The sequence below is a fragment of the Diceros bicornis genome, chromosome 6, assembly GCF_020826845.1.
Source record: "Diceros bicornis minor isolate mBicDic1 chromosome 6, mDicBic1.mat.cur, whole genome shotgun sequence".
NCBI lineage: Eukaryota > Metazoa > Chordata > Mammalia > Perissodactyla > Rhinocerotidae > Diceros > Diceros bicornis.
Window position 1 is genome coordinate 80,860,442 of NC_080745.1, and position 12,928 is coordinate 80,873,369.

Genomic DNA, 12,928 nt, shown 5'->3' on the forward strand with positions numbered 1-12,928 from the left:
TTTATGGAACATCTTTTTCAGATCTCGCAGATCCCTGAGGAGGCTCAGCTTGGAACTGGGAAAACTGTTGGGACGGCTAATTAAAAGAGAACAACATGATATGGGGATTAGTCTAGTTTGATAGGGTCAAGCAGGCAGGCTTTCTTACCTCACTAAGTTAGCGGAGAAAAATTCTTGAACAGAAAAAATACATTAGCAAATGATAGGCTACAAGTAGACCTAGTTAGATTGGATTTTCACAAAGAGCGAGATAACAGCCTTTGAAAAAAATTATAAAGGAAAATAAATAGCCACGTGTTAAAGTCACAGAGCTGGCAAAACAATAATAACTATGATAAGTACTAGAAATCAGGCGCTGCTGGGAGTGGCGGTGGCCGTGACCCGCTGCTTTAGCTGTTTCTATCGGGCCCAGCGCCTGCGTGCTAATGATTAGACGAGAAGCGACTGATGTCCAGAATGTTGGGGGAGGATGTTTTCTGGTAACGACCCATTGGTTTTACTTGATACTGTGACAGAGGAAAACAAGGACTATATTAACCATAATAATAAAAATAATAGCAGCTAGTATTTCTTGGTGCTTACTATGTGCCAGGAACTCTTGTAAGTGTGTTACCTTCATCATCTCATTGAATCTTCACAATCTTCTACAAGTGAGGAAATTGAGGTCTGGAGACGACTTTCCAAGGCAGGCAAAGCGCTAACATGGGGAAGCTGGGACGAAACGATGCACTGTCCCATTGTGGGGACAGGATCACTTTGGACAAGTGCTTTGGGGCATGACACCCATTCCCTTCACCACCCCAGTCATCGGAGTTTGCGAGGAATGGTGGATCAGCAAAGCTCGTAGCAATGAGGCTCTCATTACTCGCCTCCCGGAGGATAGACCCCGGGGCACCTGCTTCTCAGGTGGGAAGTATTGAACTTTCTCCAAACTCATAGTTTTTGAGTATTTCATCTGGAATTTATTTTTGTTTATGATGTGAGGTTTGAGATCTAGCACTCACCTCCCCCCTGATAGCCAACCAGTTATTCTGTGTCTTTTAGTAATCAAATATCCTCTTCACACTGAATCAAAGTGCCACCTTTTACGTGTACCACGTTCCCATATAGACTGGAATCTAGTTCTAGTTCTCTATATTGTTCTTGATCTATTAATTTATTCCTCTGTCAATGGCATATTGTTTAGATTAAAGTATAGTATAGTATATGATACAAACACACACACACACGCACACACACATATATGTTATATGGTAAAATGAGTTTCATTATTTTGTGAGGGAACCCCTCCAAATATTTTCTCTTTCAAATTTCTCTTGGTCGTTCTCAGATAGTTATTACTATATATAAACTTTAAAATAGTTTCATACACTCCCAGCACCCTGCCCCCCCAACCTCCACCAAAAAAACCCATGGGATGCTGAATTGAACTGCATTTCATTTCTAAGTTAATTTGAGGACTGACGTTTTTATGGTATTAAGCTTTCTTATAGCAGGAACATGATATGTTTCTCTATTTTGGGGGGGGGTCTTATTTTAAGATCTTCAATAAGATTTTATAGCTTTCTTTATATAGGCTCTATGCTTTTATTATTAAATTTATTCCTGGTTAACATGATGAATAGGATTTTTTTTCATTTCCACTTTGTAGCTGGTTTTTGCTAGTGTGGCAGACACTGTGGTGCTGGCCCGCATCCCTGCAGCCTGCCTGCGTAAGTGCTCCCAGATTGATGTACTTCCTGAAGTGCCAGGGAATCAGCATTCTCTAGGAGACTGATGGGAGATGAAATATCAATTCCGAGCTTCCTCAGCTCTCCTCTAGCTCACACCTATGGCGACATGGGAAGTTCCCTACAACTGGCTGATGGAAGAGGAAAAACCCAGTTCCGGGACTCACAGATGGGTCTTGTGGCAAGCTAAAAATGAATGCTGCCACACTACACTCTCACTCAAGGGGGACCCTGAAAAAGATGGAAGGGGAAATCCAGTGGACATAGCTTAAAAGTGTACACTTTGTCATGAACTTGGGGTGGAGGGCGAAGTGACCAGATGTAAGGATATACATAGACTTCTGGGAAGTGGTGAATGGCCTAGTTGGTTGGGCAGGTACCTGAAAAGATTACAAGATCAGAGGCAAAGAGGTCTGGAGGAGAAGCATGTGGATGGATCCAAGGGAGTAGGCACATAGGGACCCACATCAGTATCCACTGCAGAGGAAGAGGAGAGTAGGCGTCAGTCAGCCCCTGCCCTGGTCTGTGCACAACAGGTCTGTGACTGGAGCCGTCATGGCAGGCTTCTTTTCATCACAGCTGATGCATCTGCTGCTGCTACTAAATGTGTGATCTGTCAGCTGCAGAGACAAATGCTGAGCCCTCCATGTGGTACCACTCCTGGAGGAAGAAAACCATGCCATTTGGTGATAAGTTGATTGCATTGGACCTCTTTCACCCTGGAGGAGGCAACAATTTGTCATTGTTGGAACTGAAACATATTCTGGGCATGGGTTTGCCTTTCCTGCCTGTACCATCCCTGTGAGAATCGCTATTCAAGACCTCACAGAGTTTCTGTGTCACCTCCCCCAAATTCGTATGTTGAAGCCCTAGCCACCGATGTGATTGTATTTGGAGAATAGAGCCTTTATGGAGGTAATTAAGGTAAGTGAGGTCATAACGGTGATGCCCTGATAGTTTTAGTGTCCTTATAAGAAGAGACACCAAAGAACTTGCTCTCTCTCTTTATCCCTCTCCATCATGTGAGAATTTGGTGAGAAAGCAGTCATCTACAAGACAGGAAGAGAGTGCTCACCAGGATCTGAAGCAGCCAGCACCTTGATCTTGGTCTTCCCAGCCTCCAGAATGTGAGGAATAAATTTCTGTTGTTTAAGCTACCCAGTCTCTGGTATTTTGTATGGCAGCCATGCTAACTAAGACAACTCTCCAATAAATTCCTTGCCCTCCAATTCTTGTTTCTAGATATGCTTTGGGGAAAACCAAGTTAAGAAATCCAGTAGAGAGGAAAGTTTTTGGGTTTTATCCCCTAAACTTTTATATTTTGAACTAATTTCAGACTTTGAGAAAAGTTGCAAAAATAGTTTCTGTGTATCCCTCATCCAGCTTCCCCTAATGCTAATGTCTTACAAAACTGTAGAATGATGATTAGAACTAGGAATTTAACATTGGTTCAATACTATTCACTAAACTAAAGACCTTAGTTGAATTTTAAATTTTTTCACTAATGTCCTTTTTCTGTTCCAATCTCATCCAGGACCCCATGTTGCATTTAGTTGTTATTTTTTCTTTATCTCCTGCAGTCTGTAACAGTTCTCCATTCTTTACTCGTCTTTCGTGACCCTGACACTTTTGAAAATTATTAATCAATTATTTTGTCAAGTGTTTCTCAATTTGGGTTTGTCTGATATTTTCTCATGATTGGACTGATATTATACATTCTTGGGAGGAATACAAGAAGAATGATGCTGTATATCCTTCTCAGTACTTGATATAAAAGGTTTCATGATGTCTTATCGCTGGTGGTGTTTACCCTGATCACTAGGTTACAGTGATTTCTACTGCGTTTCTCTACTATAAAGTTACGTCTTTCCCTTTGTAATTAATAAATATCTTAAGCAAAATACTTTGAGACTATGCAAATACTATTTTCCTAAAACTTTTGCCCACTAATTTTAAAGTTATTGATATTTACAGATGTATCTTGCATCCAGTTACATTAGCAAATTCTCTTATTAATTTGCAAAGTTTTTAGTAGAATCCCTTTTGTTTTCTATATATACATTCACATCAAGTATGCATAAAGATAGCTTTATCACTTCATTTTCATCATTTATAGCAACTATTTTATTTTCTTGCCTTATCACAATAGCTACACTTCTAAAACCATTTCAAATAATGAGGATAATAGACATCCTGCTTTGTTTATTTGATGTGAATGATTTCAGTATTTTGCCACTTGACATAATGATCGCTATAAGTCTGGGGTAAATGACATTTATCATATTTAAATCATTTCCTTTTATTTCTATTTTATTAAATTTTGTTGTTATTGTTCAGAATGGCTGTTAAATTGTATCAAATGCTAATATAATCACATCTCCTTTAATTTGTTGTTGTAATGAATTATGCTGTCAGATAAATGTTAGCTCATCTTTCTGTTCCTGGAATGAACCCTACTTAGCCATAATGCATTCATTTTAAAATGCATTGCTGGATTCAATTTGCATCTGTCACCACAAGGAGTTGGATCTATAGTTTTCTCTTTTAGTACTATTTTATAAGATTTGGGTTTTTTTTCTGGTTTCATAAAATAAATCAGAGTGGTCTTAATTTTTTTCTATGGTCTGGATTTATTGTGATCTTGATTCAAACTACTTCATTTTCAATACTTCCTTTCATAATTTTTTTCCCATCCAAACATCTTTAAAAATAAAAAACTCCATCAGGGAGGTTGTGCATGTGTTGGGGTGGGGTATATAGGAACTCTCTGTACTTTCCACTTGATTCTGCTGTGAACCTAAAACTGCCCTAAAAAATAAAATGTATTAAAAAATAATTCCATCAGTTGGCACAACTACTGTAGCTTTAGCTGGATGCCCCTGAAAGAATCCCAATTCGTATTTTTCACTCAAGCTGGGTGAGAACACTAGAAACAGAAAGAGCAAAGAGTACAAGGTAGGTGGTAGGATGGGGAAAACTGAGTTCAGTTAATTTGGGTATTATATTAACAATATGCAAATCCTATGCAAATAACATCCGATTGCCTGGGGTCAAGAACTCAGGCCCTTTTTGAAAAAACATTGAGTTATTGTTAATACTACTTAACAAAACCCCAAATAAACAGAAGGTTCACCATATGGGGTATTTTTGTTGAAGAACTTTTGTGACAAATCTTTAGAAAATCTATTAATCACTTTTCTAATCTTAGGAGTACAGAACAATAAACTTCACAGGCTCAGTGTCTCACAGTTGAGAGTATTGACCATTATAAAAACTAAGACAGCCTTGGTATAGAAAAGGGGATTTTGTTTTTAGGAATAAATTTCTGATTCACAAAGGTGTTTTTTCCACTTGACCTGTCTATTAGTAGTGGACACACTACCTTATAGATTGTTTTGTTTACTTCTGTATTCTCAGCACCTGTCACAGTGCTTGATACATAGGAGGGGTCAAATAGATGTTTGTTAGGTGAATAAATGAATAAACAGCAATAATTCAAGTTAAGTATTTTAGTTAGTTGAAGGTAGTTATGTATTTTGATGAAATTTGTTGTTCATTAAGGAATGCGATTCCACCATATGAAATTACCATTTTATAGATCAAAAACTGTCATATAGTAATAATATCACATGGTTCAACCTAATCCATATCTGACCTAGAATTTTAAAATAACCTTTAATATTTCAGTCCGTGGCTTGATGGAATAGTATCCTATACTCACCTGAACTCCACCCAGTGTGATGCTTCTTGGTAATATAGCACGATGGTTCAAGGATAAAGCTTTGGGGAAATAAACCCATGTTCAAATCTTGGCTCCACCCCCTGCTAGTTGTGTGGCCTTGGGTACATTACATCATTTCTCTGAGCTGAAATTTCCTCATCTTTTAAATGGGGATACTGCTTTCCTCATAGTGTTGCTGTGAAGATAAACTATGATGTTAAAATAAAGTACTTGTCACAGTGACTGCATATAGTAAATGATCAATAAAAGGTTTTTACTACTTTTATTAGTAGTAGTTAATTAATTTATTTTTGGTTGCCTCTCTCTAGGAAATTTAACTTCCTACCATTTCAAAACCAGTTTATAGTGGTAGACAGTTGTGATAGATGTCACAATAGTGTTTTGCTTCTGGGTGGGGATATTGACCAGGAAGAGGCAGGAAGGAACCATCTGTGGGCTGAAAATGTCTAAGTCCTAAGCTGAGTGATGGCCACAGGGTGTACATCTGTGTAAGACATGATCTCTGCACACTTAGGATCAGGGCAGTTTTCTATTGGCATGTTATACTCAATAGATCTCATCGCTGCACACTTCGGATCTGGACGGTTTTCTGTTGGCATGTTATACTCAATAGATCTTTGTGTGTTTGGAGGGTGGTGCTAAGATGGAGGAGAAGCTGTTTAAATCCCTAGCACCATAAACAGAGGGAATTAAGTGCTGCATTTTATTATAAAAGCCCTCATATCGTCGTGTACAATGCCTCTCCCCCCACCTCCCCTCTCCCTGTGCCCACTCCCCCACACCCACCCTCCAGCCTCTCTGCCTTTGGGATCTGGAGCACACTCAGACAACCTAGCATGCCAGGTAGATGTGGTCATGAAAAATGGGAGAAAGAGAAGTTTACAGGCAATCCGATGAGCAGCAAAGTACAACTTCTATTATATATGTGTGCACATATATTTATATTTGTGTGTGTGTGTGTAAGGGTATGTGTGGAATGGGGGTTGAGGGCCAGCACAGGTTTTGGCCTGTGAACTTCTCGTTGCTGCTGAATGACTCAGTCAACACAGGATGTTAATTCAATTGAGTGATTGTCATCAGTACTCACAAAAACATGAAAAAAGGATCAGTACCCCTCACTGGAGCATAGCCCCTCACAGCCCCATCACACACACACACACCTCCCCGCCCCACACACACACTCTGATATTTAGGACATTCATTTTACTCAATTTACCCCTCTATAATCAGGGATCTCTCTCACCATGTTCTCTGTAACATCTTTGTTCCCAACAGAAATTCCCAGTTCTTTTCTCGTGCTGTGTTTGTGGAGGTCGTGTACATGTGCATAAGGAGCCTGGACTTTTCCAAGGAAGCCATTGAAACAAGCGCCCACCTCGGCACAAATGGATATGTTTAAAGACTTGGGTTTCCACATGGCCTACAGCATTTCTAGGTGGGGAGAGGAAATGGAGAAGTTTTCTCGAATGAAAACCTATCAACTTGGTTCTTACGGCATATCCATGCGGATATTACCACAGTTTAAACTTCCTGGAGCCTTTCTGAGCCTTGTGGAGTGTAATGGAAGATGGCCTTTAATCAGGACTCTCTTTCCAGCCGTCCCCTCCACACCCATCAAAACCAACACCAGCAGTGAGATGATCAATCACCCCCAACTGTTTTTAGACTCATCTCTTCCTCAGAAGAAAGGGAATATTGGTTTCGATTCGCATCATACCCCACTTTCTAAATATGATTTCAGTCATGATTCCTATGTGCCTGTGTAAAGGAAAGAGTGGAAATAAGGAACAAACCCAATAAAGACCAAACCGAAAGCACATGTCCCAAAGGGGCACACACCAGGCGCACGATGGCTGTTAAACAGATGAATCCACCGAAATGTAAAATATTCCACAAAGTTTTGGCAGCTTTGAAATGCTACACTTTGTAGCGCTCATCTGTGAATCATCTGAGGAGTCTTTCTCAGCTCAGCAGAAGAGATGGTCTTCTGTTTCGACGTACACACAACTGGAAATGCATACAATTCAGCAATCGAAGTGACAAACAGGATAGGAAGACAGCCAGGAAACCACTAAATGAAGAAAGAAACAAAGACCCAGAGAAAGAGGGTGAGCGAGCTATTTTTACCCACCTCCACTTCCAACTGAATCTCACTGTATATATTTTCCAGCTTGTAAGCTTTTCTTTGAGTTAGTTGCAAGATAAGTCATAAAGCTATAATCATATCAATGATTAATGACACCAGGGAAGCAAAGTGACATAATGAGAAGATTTAAGGTTCTACACAAAAATACGTAAAGATTCTTCTAGGAAATCCATCTATTTTAAATAGTATTTTTGAAAGAAAAGAACTCATCAACAGCACTAAATTTAAAACCATAGATAAAATGCCTTCCCCACCATTATTCTAGTTAGTTCCTATAGGACAGTGCCATTCCAGATACCTAGGCATTACAAAAAAACTGTTTTCTGGAAAACAATGGTAACCCCAACCAGAGAGAACACGCATGACTAATACAATATGACACATGTGAGGCGCCCCTTGTGAGTATGAAATAAACAAGACCAGCACACACCTGTGTTAGGTGTGAATCCCTTTGTGAGCAACGGACTCTACTGGGATATGGACCAATGCAAGTGACCAAGAAGTCAGGCAGGGAACCTTGGGGTGTTAGGTTATCCCCAAGGAAGACCTTTCTACTTGTGGAGGTGTCCAAAGCTGGACTAGGCTGTCCACATAGAGAGTGAAGTTGCTGCCCTTGGCACGATTCAAGTAGAGGCTTCATGGGCGTAAAGGGCCAGATCAGTAGTTCTCTACCTATGCTGCACATTAGAATCACCTGGAGAGCTTTAACGCCATTCCTCTTCACTGGCTACACCTGTCTGGGATGGGACTCAGGCATCCCCAGGTGACTGGACTCACGCAGGAGCTAGGGCAATGCTTGAGAGCGCCAGCAGACTTGCTCAATGCTTCTCAAACTTAACGTGCACACACAGCACTGGGGCATGCTGTTAAAATGCAGGATCTGACTCAGTGGCTGGGGTGGGGCCTGAGACTCTGCATTTCTAACAAGCTGCAGGTGAGGCCGATGCTGCTGGTCTGCAAACTGCACCTGGAGTAGCGGGCCCTGGATGACTTCAAGTCCTCTTCAGTCCTGAGGGCCTAGAGGATTCAGCGTCATTTTGGGGAAAGAAATAGGGCGCTGCAGTTCAACAGGGGGCGGCCCTGCTGCCTTCACTGGCTGCAAGCTGAAAGCAAGTCATCTTTCTCCTGAGCCTCAGTTTCTCCACTTGAACAAAGAAGGGGTTTGTGAAGCCCTGCGGGGCCTCCTACAGCTCTCACTCTCTGAGGCTCTATTAAAATCAGCAAACCTCTGGGGAGGGACAGCCCACAATTTCTAGAAGACCCCAGAGAAGATTGGCTACTGGGTGGGTTGTAGGGAGGCCTCATGAGCTCCAGAATTATACCTGCATCCTTGTCCTTCCCTGAGCTGCACGGGCCCTAATAGACATTGACCTGAGACGGGTGTGACGAGGGTGTGAGATGACAAGGGTGACCTGAGGCGGGTGTGAATGCCGCCTTGGGAAGGGGCATTCACACATTCGTTGATTCACACATTTGTATGGAGTGACTAGAAAGGTGGGAACTGGTGAAAAGAGCAAAAAGACCCAGTCCCCACCTTCAAGGTGTTTCCCGTCTGCTAGAGGTGGCAGTCCCAGGAGCAGAGACGCACAGGAAAGGCTCTGACGGCTCTGATGGAAGTCTAGACAGGGGACAGTGGCGGTCAGCTCTTCCAGAGGGGCCAGGTCAGGAAGCCTTCCAGGAGAAGGTGACTGAGCTGAAAGATGAGTGTGCAGACCAGGGGACAGAGCCACCTGGGGAGGGCTCAGTGTGAGCCATGGTGGCAGCTTGAGGCCTGGAGTTGGGGGTGGGGCAGCAGGAGAGATGCGCTTGAGCTGCGTGGAGAGAGGGGAGCAGGGCTGATGGAGACATGTGGGCAAGGCGAAATGTGATTTTCTTCCAAATTAATAGTCATTGGTATCTATCAGGCATTCATTCAGATGAGAGGTTGAATGTCGTGTGCCGGGGGATAGGGAGAGTGGAGAAGGAGAACCCCACTCCCACCCCACCTCCAGTGGTATCCCCTTTATCATGCCAGCAAGTCAGTGCTGGCCCCGACTCACAGAAAGCCCTGCAGCTCAGTGGACTCTCCCTATCAGAAAACAGTTCTAGAAGTGTCTCTGGTCCTGGGGCATGGCCCTGAGTCTCTCATCCCGTTAGCAGATACTATTGGTTCCTCCATCACGAGGGTGGCCAACCATCCCAATTTTTTGCAACTGAAGTTTCCCAGGATGTGAGACTTTCAATGCTGAAGTGGGGAAAGTCCTGGGCAGACGAGGACAAGTTGGTCACCTTCCTCACCACGTGCCCCTGGGCCACCTTTGACCTCAGCTGCAGCAGTGGGGGACAGTTTCTGTGTGAGCTGACAGTGTTCCAACGCGAGGACTGTTGTATCTCTCGTTTCCATCACGAGGCTTTCTCCAAAGCCCCGGGAGTCCAGAAACTCAGGAAAGTTAACTCTCTGAATGAATGAACGGCCCAGCCTTCCCTCCTCAGGAGAGACAATTCTGAGGCACATTCTACATGGTTCCTCAGAGCGCCCTGGTGGGATGAGCCCCATCGCCTGTGACAGTAACTTTATCGGAGGAAGCTAAAGGGATATGTCACCCATCTGCTGATTTTGCCCCACTTGACCCTGGGGATTCTGGGACCAAGGCCGTCCTATGGAGATGGAAGATTTTTCCTGCGATCAGCCGTCGCTTTCATTTGTCAACACAAGTGGAAGGGAGCTTTTAACGTGCAGCTTCACTTTCCACTACCCCCCACCCCCTCCAGGGCGCAACAGCATTTAAAATTCAGTCCCTGTCATCAGTAAACCCCTCTGAGCAGAAACAATCCCATCATTCTCTCCCTACTTGCAAAGGTGTTTAAGATCTGAATATTTTAAAGGTATCTATGAGGATTGGATTCTTTTCTTAGTGATGACTTGATGAATAAATGATGCCCTAATTTCAGTTTAATTATTGTCTAATGCTCTCTAATTCATTTCAGATTGGTGTTTAACTTCTTTCCAACTTGACAACCTTTCAGGCAAAACCGATCAAAAAGCCCGAGCTTCCTTTACACAGGACCGGATCAGTCATCTTGAGATATCAGCTGAAGGAAAATAGCTGTTCAAATCCCTAATATTTTTGGCACTTTGTAAATTTAAGCCCATCCAAAACACATCTTTAAAAAATATTTTAAGTCAGAGAGGGATTCTCTGCTCAGAGTCTGAGATTTTGTTCTGCCAAGTTTGCGCATGGAGCAGATTTTTACGGTTGAATTATAAGCCCCTGAAAATAGGTTTATTATGGCAGTGTGAACACACAACTAGAGCCTATAGCAACATGAATGGCCCTGTTATCATAATGCTTGAATCCTTCCTTTGTGCTGAATCGGCAAAGCAAGACACCTTCTCTGGCCTTTTTGTTAACACACGTCAGTGTCAGTTAACAGCTTGCGTCCCTCTTTAGGAAAATGCCCCAAAGTTTTTAGTAATCCTTGCATTGCCAGGGACCCCTATGCCTCCGTCTTAGGAATTAATCTATCATTTATAGGAGAGTACTTGGTGACATTAGAAGCATATTCTCTTGTAAAAGGAGAAATGGGGGGCGTGGGGGAGTTTTGCGTTAGTTGTGGCTGTGTTGATTCTGTGGGTCTTTAACAGCTAGCTGTGGAGCAAGTTTCTCAGCAGACCTAAAGGACAGGTAAATCCCTCAGGCACGTTCCTCAGGGCGGGGAAAGAGAGCATGGTGCATCCAGGAGGAATCTCAGTTTAAGATGCTGTCATTTGCCAGAAGTTCAAATGCTCTACATTCTTTAGGCATTTGAATTTTTCCCTAAGAAGGCTACATGTTTATTTTCTTGGATTTTTTTTTAACTACAAAGTAAAACATTTGGAATTCTGTTGCATGGAACTCATTCAATTTCCAAAGCAGAATTAAAATTACACTCAGCTGCAGAGTAAATCTCCCTTGTGATTGGCTGCACAGGGCAGCCTCAGTTACGGGAGCCTGCTGTCAGAGCCTTGGTCTCCGGGTGAAAACTCATAAACGCCAGAGCTGCTTTAAACACGTGCCGAATTGAGCCTTATAGAGGAGTGTTTGATGTTTGTCAACTCAACGTAGTCTAATATCAGTGAGCCAGAACCCTGCTAACGAGAACACTCGCTTAATTAAGTTTTGGTTTCCTGCCTTCTCACCGACCCCTCCCCATCCCCAGCCCAGGGAAGCTTGAGAACATAAGAACTTCTGGCATTTACTGAGTGCCTACTGGGTGCTAGGCACTATTGTAAGTACTTCTATGTATTAATTCATAAAATCCTCCCAACAACCCTAGAGTTAGGTACTATTATTATCCGCATTTTTACAGATGAAGAGATAAGCTTAGCAGAAAAGTTAGGAGCTATGGCTTTGCTGCCAGACCTCCCCAGGTTTGCCTGCCAGCTCTGCCAGGTAATAGCTATGTGACCTTAAGCAAGTTACCTAGGCCTTCTGTGCTTCAATTGCCACTAAAATGTTATTTCTCTAAAATGGGGGTAACAATGTGAAATGATAGGTAAGGATTCTTGAGATAAAAATTTCTTTTCGATTACACAAGAGAATCCTATATTTTGATTGCTAAACACATTTTAAAATTATCTTTTTCAGTTTATTGCCCATGAGTTTAGGCTTTCATACTCTTCTCCAAACATCATGATGTACCTCTAAGGGAATTGCGGGGTATCTGTGTATGTGCCCAGGATGGAAGTAAGGAGAGGAGGTGGGGAATGGAGGGAGAGGGAACCAAGAACAAAGTGGTCTTTCTGCTTTTGAGAGCAAGTGCTGCAAAGACTGTGTAAACCTGAAGCCTCCTGAGAGTGAAGCCAACATGGAGGGAAACAGAGGCAAGAAAGGAAAAGAGCAAACAACCACGCCTCCAAGGATGTCAGTCTAGCATCTGGATCCAGCCATACCTGAAACAGGACCAATCCTTGGACTTCACAGTTACATGACCCACAAATTCCTTTTTGTTGTTGTTGTTGCTCTGGCTAGTTTGAATTGTGTTTTTGTTATATGAAATCAAAGGAATACAATCAAAAATAATATTCTACCTCGTTTTTCTGCATTTTTGCTCTTCCACAATTTAAACCTAATTGGAGAGATAGCATGGTATCTGACCATCCATTATTCTTTTCTTCTGTCCTTCCATCCACCCATCCACCCACCCATCCACCCACCCATCCATCCACATCCATCCATCCACCCATCCACCCATCCATCCATCCCATCCATCCACCCATCCATCCATCCATTCATCCACCCATCCATCCATCCATTCATCCACCCATCCTTCCATCCATCCATCCCATCC